This window comes from Brassica oleracea, chromosome C5 (assembly GCF_000695525.1).
Source record: "Brassica oleracea var. oleracea cultivar TO1000 chromosome C5, BOL, whole genome shotgun sequence".
NCBI lineage: Eukaryota > Viridiplantae > Streptophyta > Magnoliopsida > Brassicales > Brassicaceae > Brassica > Brassica oleracea.
Window position 1 is genome coordinate 31,036,817 of NC_027752.1, and position 7,817 is coordinate 31,044,633.

Below are 7,817 nucleotides of genomic sequence, written 5' to 3' on the forward strand. Positions count from 1 at the left end.
GGTCGTGATGTCGGTCGACGTTGAGGTCGTGATGTCGGTCGACGTTGCGGTCGTGATGTTGGTCGATGTTGAGGTCGTGATGTCGGTCATGTTGAGGTCGTGATGTCGGTCGACGTTGAGGTCGTGATGTCGGTCGATGTTGAGGTCGTGATGTCGGTCGACTTTGAGGTCGTGCCTTTAGTACCAGCTTCCTCTACTCTGCTCAGCTCTCCAGACACATGTAGTCCATCTCTTTTTGCCATAATGTCATCGAGCAGCTGTATTGGAATCATATACTCCTCATCTAACGATGCTAAGAACCTGTCCCATGTATCATTTTTCTCCTTTTCTCGAGTTTCTTCAGCATTATCAAGAAACTTGTAAAGGAAGGCTATTTCAATGTCATTCCAGCTGGTTAGAGATCCTGGTTTCAGTGGACTGAACCATCTGAATGCATCCCCAGAGATAAAATAGGGGAAGATTTTGCAGGGCATGTGGAAATCAGACACTTCATTCTGCTCACTTCTTGACACGAGATCCTCAAGCTCTTCGATGTGGTTTCTAGGATCTTGGTGAGGAAGACCCTGGAAGGGGTGTTGACCTACCCAATCATACCACTCTCGGCTCAGGTTAAAGTCATTCATCTCTGCAACAACAATCACATCAGGGATTACAGCACCCTGAGCATTAATCAACTGTCATGCGCTGTTGCGAGTGCGACCTTCTTTGTCTCTTAACATCTCATTCTCATCGATATTAAGTATAAGCACTTCGACCTTCTCTGCCTTCAAACAAGTGGTGTCAGATGGCGGATGAACAGTGTCGGTCGAGGCGGATGATCAGTGTCTGTCGATGGTTGATGAACAGTGTCGATCGACGTCGGATTAAAAGTGTCGATCGATGTTAGGTGAACAGTGTCGATCGACGTCGGGTGAACAGTATCGATCGACGTGGGGTGAACATTGTCGATCGACGTCGGGTGAGCAGTGTCGATCGACGTCAGGTGAGCAGTGTCGATCGACATTTGGATTTCTACGCTGTCAATCGCTGTTTGGAGGGTGTCGGCTGCCCTCTTAGACTTATGGATCACGCGTTCCAAATCCAGTGGCTCTACTAGTAAGAGCCCTATCCCCTTGTTGCTTCTGGTACTCATATGGATGTAACTGAAACAAAAGAAAAATTTTATCAGTTTTTATGAACAGTAGTAAAACCTAGACTAAATCTAACTAGCCAAGATCTAATGGGTATCAAAGCTCCCCGGCAACGGCGCCAAATTTGATATCACTCAAATTACCCTAAGGAGTGATTTATACTCTCTAAAATAAGAGGTCGAGTTGTAGTACTTAGGGATCGAATTAACAGGAAGCTAGGGAACCAATTAAATCTAATCAGTTTGATTAAGCTAGGCTAATAGTTTATAAAGTAGTAAATGCAAAGTAGTAATAAAGCAGTAAACAAGTTGAACAAGACGATTGTTCAGCTTGGCAAGGAGTTTGTTTGATGGAAGGATGGTTGCATGATCTAGGGTTTCTATTCAGTAAATCAGGATTATAATGATATAAATGCATAAGATGTTTATTGGATGCACAAGAACTCAAACAATAACAATAATCTACCACCTCTCGCTTGTCTAGATTATCTATCACTAGATCAAAGATCTCAGCTCTCGCGTGTTGATCTGTAGAAAGTGTCAATCGATATACCTTTCAGACCGTCGATCGATACAACTACCAAGTTGTCGATCGACAATCCTTCCAGCGAGCTTTACCGAGCAGGTTTGAACTATGTTCGGTAGGTTCCTAGATCTACTCTCATATGTTTCAAGCAATCCTAGCTCAATAGAATTCAGTTCAGAGAAAAGACCAAGCGATGACATTGTGCCTAATGATTCTAAGATCAGGGTTCTAGTTCGTGACTCTAGAACACAAGCAATAAGTGCAATTCAATTGATGGACATCCTAACAACTTAGCAATTTATATTTGGGGCTGATCCCTCATCCTATCTGAACCCTAAACCTAACAGGTGGATCTATTCAGACATGAAGTTTGTCACAGAAATCATAGATGAATAGATAAAGAAATTGCAATAGATATTATAAAACCAATGGAGTTCCAAGAGGACTCTCAAGGAGTTCTTCCCTTCCCTCCTAATTTAGAACTATGAATAAAATAAAGCTTAGCCGTCAACAATGGCTTAGAAAACACATAAATAGGATTTCTGGTCGTCCAAGGGTAATCTGGTAATTTGTGGTTGCTTCTGGGCTTCAGTCGGTCATAAATTACGCTCAGCCCATATTCTGACATCACTGTCGATCGACACCAATGCTGTGTTATCGATCGACAGTCCTTCATCTCCTCGACAGCTTCCTCTTGCGAGGCAGACTTACCACTCTTCAGTAAAACGTACATAACTTCTGCTACCGGATACTGATTGACCTCAAACCGGTGGCATTGGAAATCTACCTTAACGCTATATCGTGTGTCCAAATATGGGCTCAATCTAACGGTGGAAAAGTCTCCATCCATAGCTAGACATCTGATGCGTCTGTGCAGTTCTGCACCTCAAAAGGCTCAAAAATCACCATATTCCTCCAGAACGTACATGAACCTGTAAATACTCTAAATAGACTCTATATAGTAGTAAATATATATTAAAACACTTATAGACTATGGCTAAAAGTGGGTAAAATCCATGGTCTATCATAATGATCCCAGGATCTAAAGAAGAACCTCTGGGTTCCAGATATGATCTCAGGATCCAAAGGAGAAGCTCCGGGTTCCCCTACGGCCTCCGGGTCCCAAACATGATCCCATGATTTAAAGAAGAACCTCCGGGTTCCAGATATGGTCTCAGGATCTAAAGGAGAACCTCCGGGTTCCTCTACGACCTCCGGATCCCAAATGTGATCTCAGGGTCCAGGAAAACCTACGGGTTCTTAGATGACTTCCGAGCCTTTACGCAACCCCCTAGGTAACAAATGCAATCTCCAGACTCCTAGAGTCCATATTCTAGAATGCTTGAAACCTCCGGGTCTAGAGCCTGTCTTACAGGTCCTAGCTGTCACCTCCGGGTTCCCTGACAACCTTCTGGTCCTTGCGTAACCTCCTAGTACGGGTCAACCCCAATATCTGAAAACAACCTATGGTTAACCTACTCAAACCGACTAAGGCCGACCTCAAGAAAACTATATAAGGGGAGCCTAAACCCTAGAGCAAGGGTTCGACACTTGGAGACTTACAGATTAGAGCTAGGCGGCTAGAACTAGGGTTTATACACAAATCTATTGTAGTTCCAGCCCTTTTATCTAATAAAACGTCTCCTTCTACCTTTTTACTTGTAAACTCATACGAAATCAAAGCCACATCCATCGTTATGTGGTACTCACAAAGATCTTACACAAAAATCCCCTAACACTAAGTGTGCATGATCTGAAAAGAGCAGTGTTTGTTCCTTGTTGCTTCGGTTACTGCTAGGCACGCACTTGAAAATACAAGAATAAATTTTAATCAGTTATTGCAAGTAACAAAAACCTAGAGTAAACCGAACTAAATTTGATCTAATGGCGATCGAAGCTCCCTGGCAGCAGGGCAAAATTTGATATCATTCAAATTATCCTATAAGTGATTTGTATTTGCTCAAATAAGAGGTCGAGTTACAGTACTTAGGGATCGAATTAACGGGGAGCTAAGGCACACAGTAGACCTACTAGTTATGTTGTTAAGCTAGGAAACCATATTTAAATGTAAATTGTTGGGGAAAAATACTCAGGTATTACTTTCCTCCAGACCCCGGGCAGGACCCAGACCTCCGGGTCCCCGTTTTAGGAACGCTCAGGATCCCCAGTATCGGGTACCTCGGTATCGGTTCCAGGAACCGCCTCCAGCTCCAAGAAAAGGAAAATTGCCGATAAGAAAAACCTTTCATATTTCCGACTATGGAAGACTTCCATCTACTCCAACCGACCTATAGACGACTATATAAGGGGAACCCAAACCCTAGAACAAGGGATCGACACTTTTAGGCTTAGAGATTATATTTAGACTGCTAGGGTTAGGGTTCATACCAAAAATACTTGTAATCCTTGCTTGTCTACACAATAAAGATCTCTTCAAGTCTCTTTTTCTCTAATCTCTCATAAACCCTTACGAAATACCTATAAATCTATACGAAACCTAGCTTATCCATCGTTCCGTAGTACTCTAAAAGATCCTACACAAAAATTCCCTAACAGTTTGGCGCTAGAAGGAGGGGAGTAATCTAAACTACGTGAAGATGGCGTGGATGAGCAAGACAACCCGTCAGAATCAACTCCAAGAGAAGCCGAGCTACAAAGGCAACTCGACGGATTGCAAAGCCAGGTAACCGACTTGCACAAGGCTCGGGAAGCTACCGAGAACCCTGAGCTTTCCTCCGCAATCCAGAGCTTAAAGGAAAAACTAGACAAACACTCGAAGCAGCTGGAGAAAAGTGCTGAGAAGCTTACTCAGCTCGAATCTGAAAACCTTGTTCTCCGAGACAAGAATCAAGCCCTCAACACGGCAAGCAACAAGAAGCGCCGCTCGACAGCCTTCAGATGAAGCCGGGGCACCAGGAGAAAAAGCTGGAGATACGCGAGTCCATGAAACACTATCCAGCGACTCCGAGCCAGACTTCGAGAAGGAAACATCTGAAGGAGCCGCGGCATTGCAGTCCTCATTGACCACCTACCTGGAGAAGTTGTTCTCCAAGAAGCTCGACGCCATGCAATCTATTGTAGAAAGGCTCCCTAGGGTGGCACCTCCGATTTGGAAAAGTAATCCCGGTTCTTACGCCGATACTCCTTTCACAGACAAAATTGCTCTGATCGAGATGCCGAGAAAGTTCTCCTTCCCCAACATAAAGATGTATGACGGCACCGGCGACCCAGACGACCACATCGCTCAGTACAAACAAAGGATGCTAGCTGTAGCACTCCCAAGAGAGTTCCGCGAGGCTACCATGTGCAAGGGAGATACCATGTGCAAGGGATTCTGCTCAACCCTGATCGGACCCACATTGCAATTGTACATCAACCTACCCATCGGATCCATATCTTCATTCGCGGCCCTCAGCGATAAGTTCGTAGAGCAGTTTGCAAGTAGCCGGAGCCTGGAGAAAACCTCGGACAGCCTTTACGAAATTCTCCAGAACCGGATCGAACCCCTACCTGATTATATAGCTCGCTTCAATCAGGAAAAGGTATTGATCCCCGAATGCAACATCACTACGGCAATCTCAGCCTTCAAGAGAGGCTTGTGTTCCCAGACGGGGATCTCTATAAGGAACTCACCAAGTACCAGTGCAAGACCATGGAAGACGTATTGTCTCGAGCATGGGCCCAAGTGAAATGGGAAGAGGATGTCGCAAGTCGCGCCAAGGCTCAACAGAAACAAGATCAGAAAGCAGCCAGGCAAGACCAAAACGATAGAGACGACAGGTCCTCCCAGAAACCCACGAAAGACCAAGGAGGCAGGAACCAGGGTAGGTACATGTGCCGTCCACTCGAGAGAGCGGAAGGGATGTCGGTATCTACCTGGCCAGATATCTCACACTTGTCTGTATCCCAACCAGAGTTAATCAACTCCCTAAGGCAGATAGGTCAACAGGTTAAATGGCCCACGAAGATGAGGGCACCCGATTTCTTTTGGAACCCTGACCTCTGGTGTGAGTTCCACCGTGACCATGTTCATAAGACGGAGGACTGCATTGCATTAAAGATCGAAGTCAACGAGCTCCTCCAAAAGGGATATCTCCGGGAATTCCACTCAGAAAAGGCGAAGAACCTCCTAAGCAAGGAGACACCAAGGAACCTGCTGAAACCAAGCCCGCATCACCACCTCGCCAAGACCGAGTAATCCATGTCATATCCGGAGGTTCGGAGATAAGCGGCATAAGGCACACAGCCGCAAAGAAGAGCACTCGAAACGCCAAACTCGGCCTGGAGACGTCCAAATCAAAAAGGCTACTCTTGGGATCAGACAAAATAAGCTTCACGGCAAAGGAACCAGAGAAGGTTAGGAGGATCCTAGTAGATGACGCCCTGTAGTATCGCTTACCGTAGCAAACTGCTTGCTTAGGAGGATCCTAGTAGATAACGGAAGCTCCAGCAACATCATCTTCCAGACCCCCTATCAGGACATGGGGTTGGATGAAAGTGCCTTAACTAAAAAGACAACCCCACTCGTGGGATTCAGCAGAGAGGTGAAGAAAACCGCCGGTGAAGTGGTATTTCCAGTGTATGCTGAAGGAATCAACATGTCAACTAAGTTCCTCCTCGTCGACTGCCAATCATCCTACAACATGATCTTGGGAAGACCATGCATCCATGATTGGGAGCTTTCCCCTCAACATTCCATCAAATGGTTAAGTTCCCTACTCCCTGGGGCATCAAGGCCGTCAAGGGTGATCAAGAAAATTTGCGATCCTGCTATCAGACCACCTTAAAGGGGAAGACAAAGGTCTTATAGCAATTACAGCGTGGATCCCGAGCTCCACACATATTGGGACCAGAGACTAACAACAGGAAAGGTACGCGACGAGTTAGAAACGAGAGAAGGAGGCCGAGGAATTCTCCCCGGCTTAACATCGACCGCTTCGCATGGTCTCTTTTGGATTCAAATCGAGCTAGTTCGGAGGTAGTCAAAATCCAGAGTCCTTACGATTCAAGGCCCAGATACGAAGCATCATATCTGGAGAACCGGATCCCCGTGATGATAACCCCAAGGAAGAGTTCAGGGTCGAGGATCCGCGCTAAACTCATAAGCTTCAGTAGGTTCGGCCCAGAGAAGCATCGTTCCCCAGCTCAGAGAGGGCGACGGTCCGCGGGTGTCATCTCCACATGTTGTCAGATACCTCGGCACCCCGAAAACTCCGGCTACATAAGGAGTACCAAGAAGCAGGATGAGATACCTCATTTTCCCCGTAAAGGACCACTCGGAAGACCGATCTTCTGCGTACACTTTGGAAGGGATCAGACCTCAGTCGAAGTCCTCAATCAACCAGGTGGATATGATCGCAGACCCAGTCCAAGGAATCCTAAATCCCCGACGACACCTTGGCCTTTCCAAAGGAGGGGCACACACCTCGAAGCAGGATCATCCATGACGCCAGGGCAGAAGATCTCTAAAGCCCCCAAGGTCCCGAAGAAAATAGCTATCAGTATAGGGTCCCTGGGGCAAGCTCAACCTACGAGCAATGCAAGGACCCATAGCTCAGAAGAGAACCCGATAAGCCCTGGGAGAAAACTAGTAGAGAAACCACTTGGATTATTCGATCCCCGACGGACTATCCCCCAGGCGATGAAAGGAAGAACCCTCTCTACATTGAGCACAACCCCCAGGCTAATCATCCGAGGAAACACCGACCTGTCGGCCCGGGACCAACCCAACCGATGGCACACGACCAGGAGCCATGATGAGCAAGCTGAGACGGGGATCTCCTAACAAGGGGACGAGATTCTATGACAGGACAGAGTCCACGAGTTATCAAAAAGCAAAGGTAAAACGTAGTCTACCTATTTGGAACACCTTGCAACCTACTATTCTATATTAGGATCCCCAGATCTCGATTTATATTACTCTATTATCTATTGTTTAAACATTTTGGTTTCCTACTTATATGTATGCTAAGAGTCTCCGGACAAAGCTTATATAATGAAATAGTTCCGACTATAAAAGTAGTAGGAAAGCCACAATACTTAAAGGGGCATATAGGGCTGGATCAGGTTCCACGAAACCTGATAAATCCCAGCACAACCTCACTGATAAGTGGTATTTCCACGTGAAAACAAATGGGTATGAGACATAAAGCAGGAATGGGG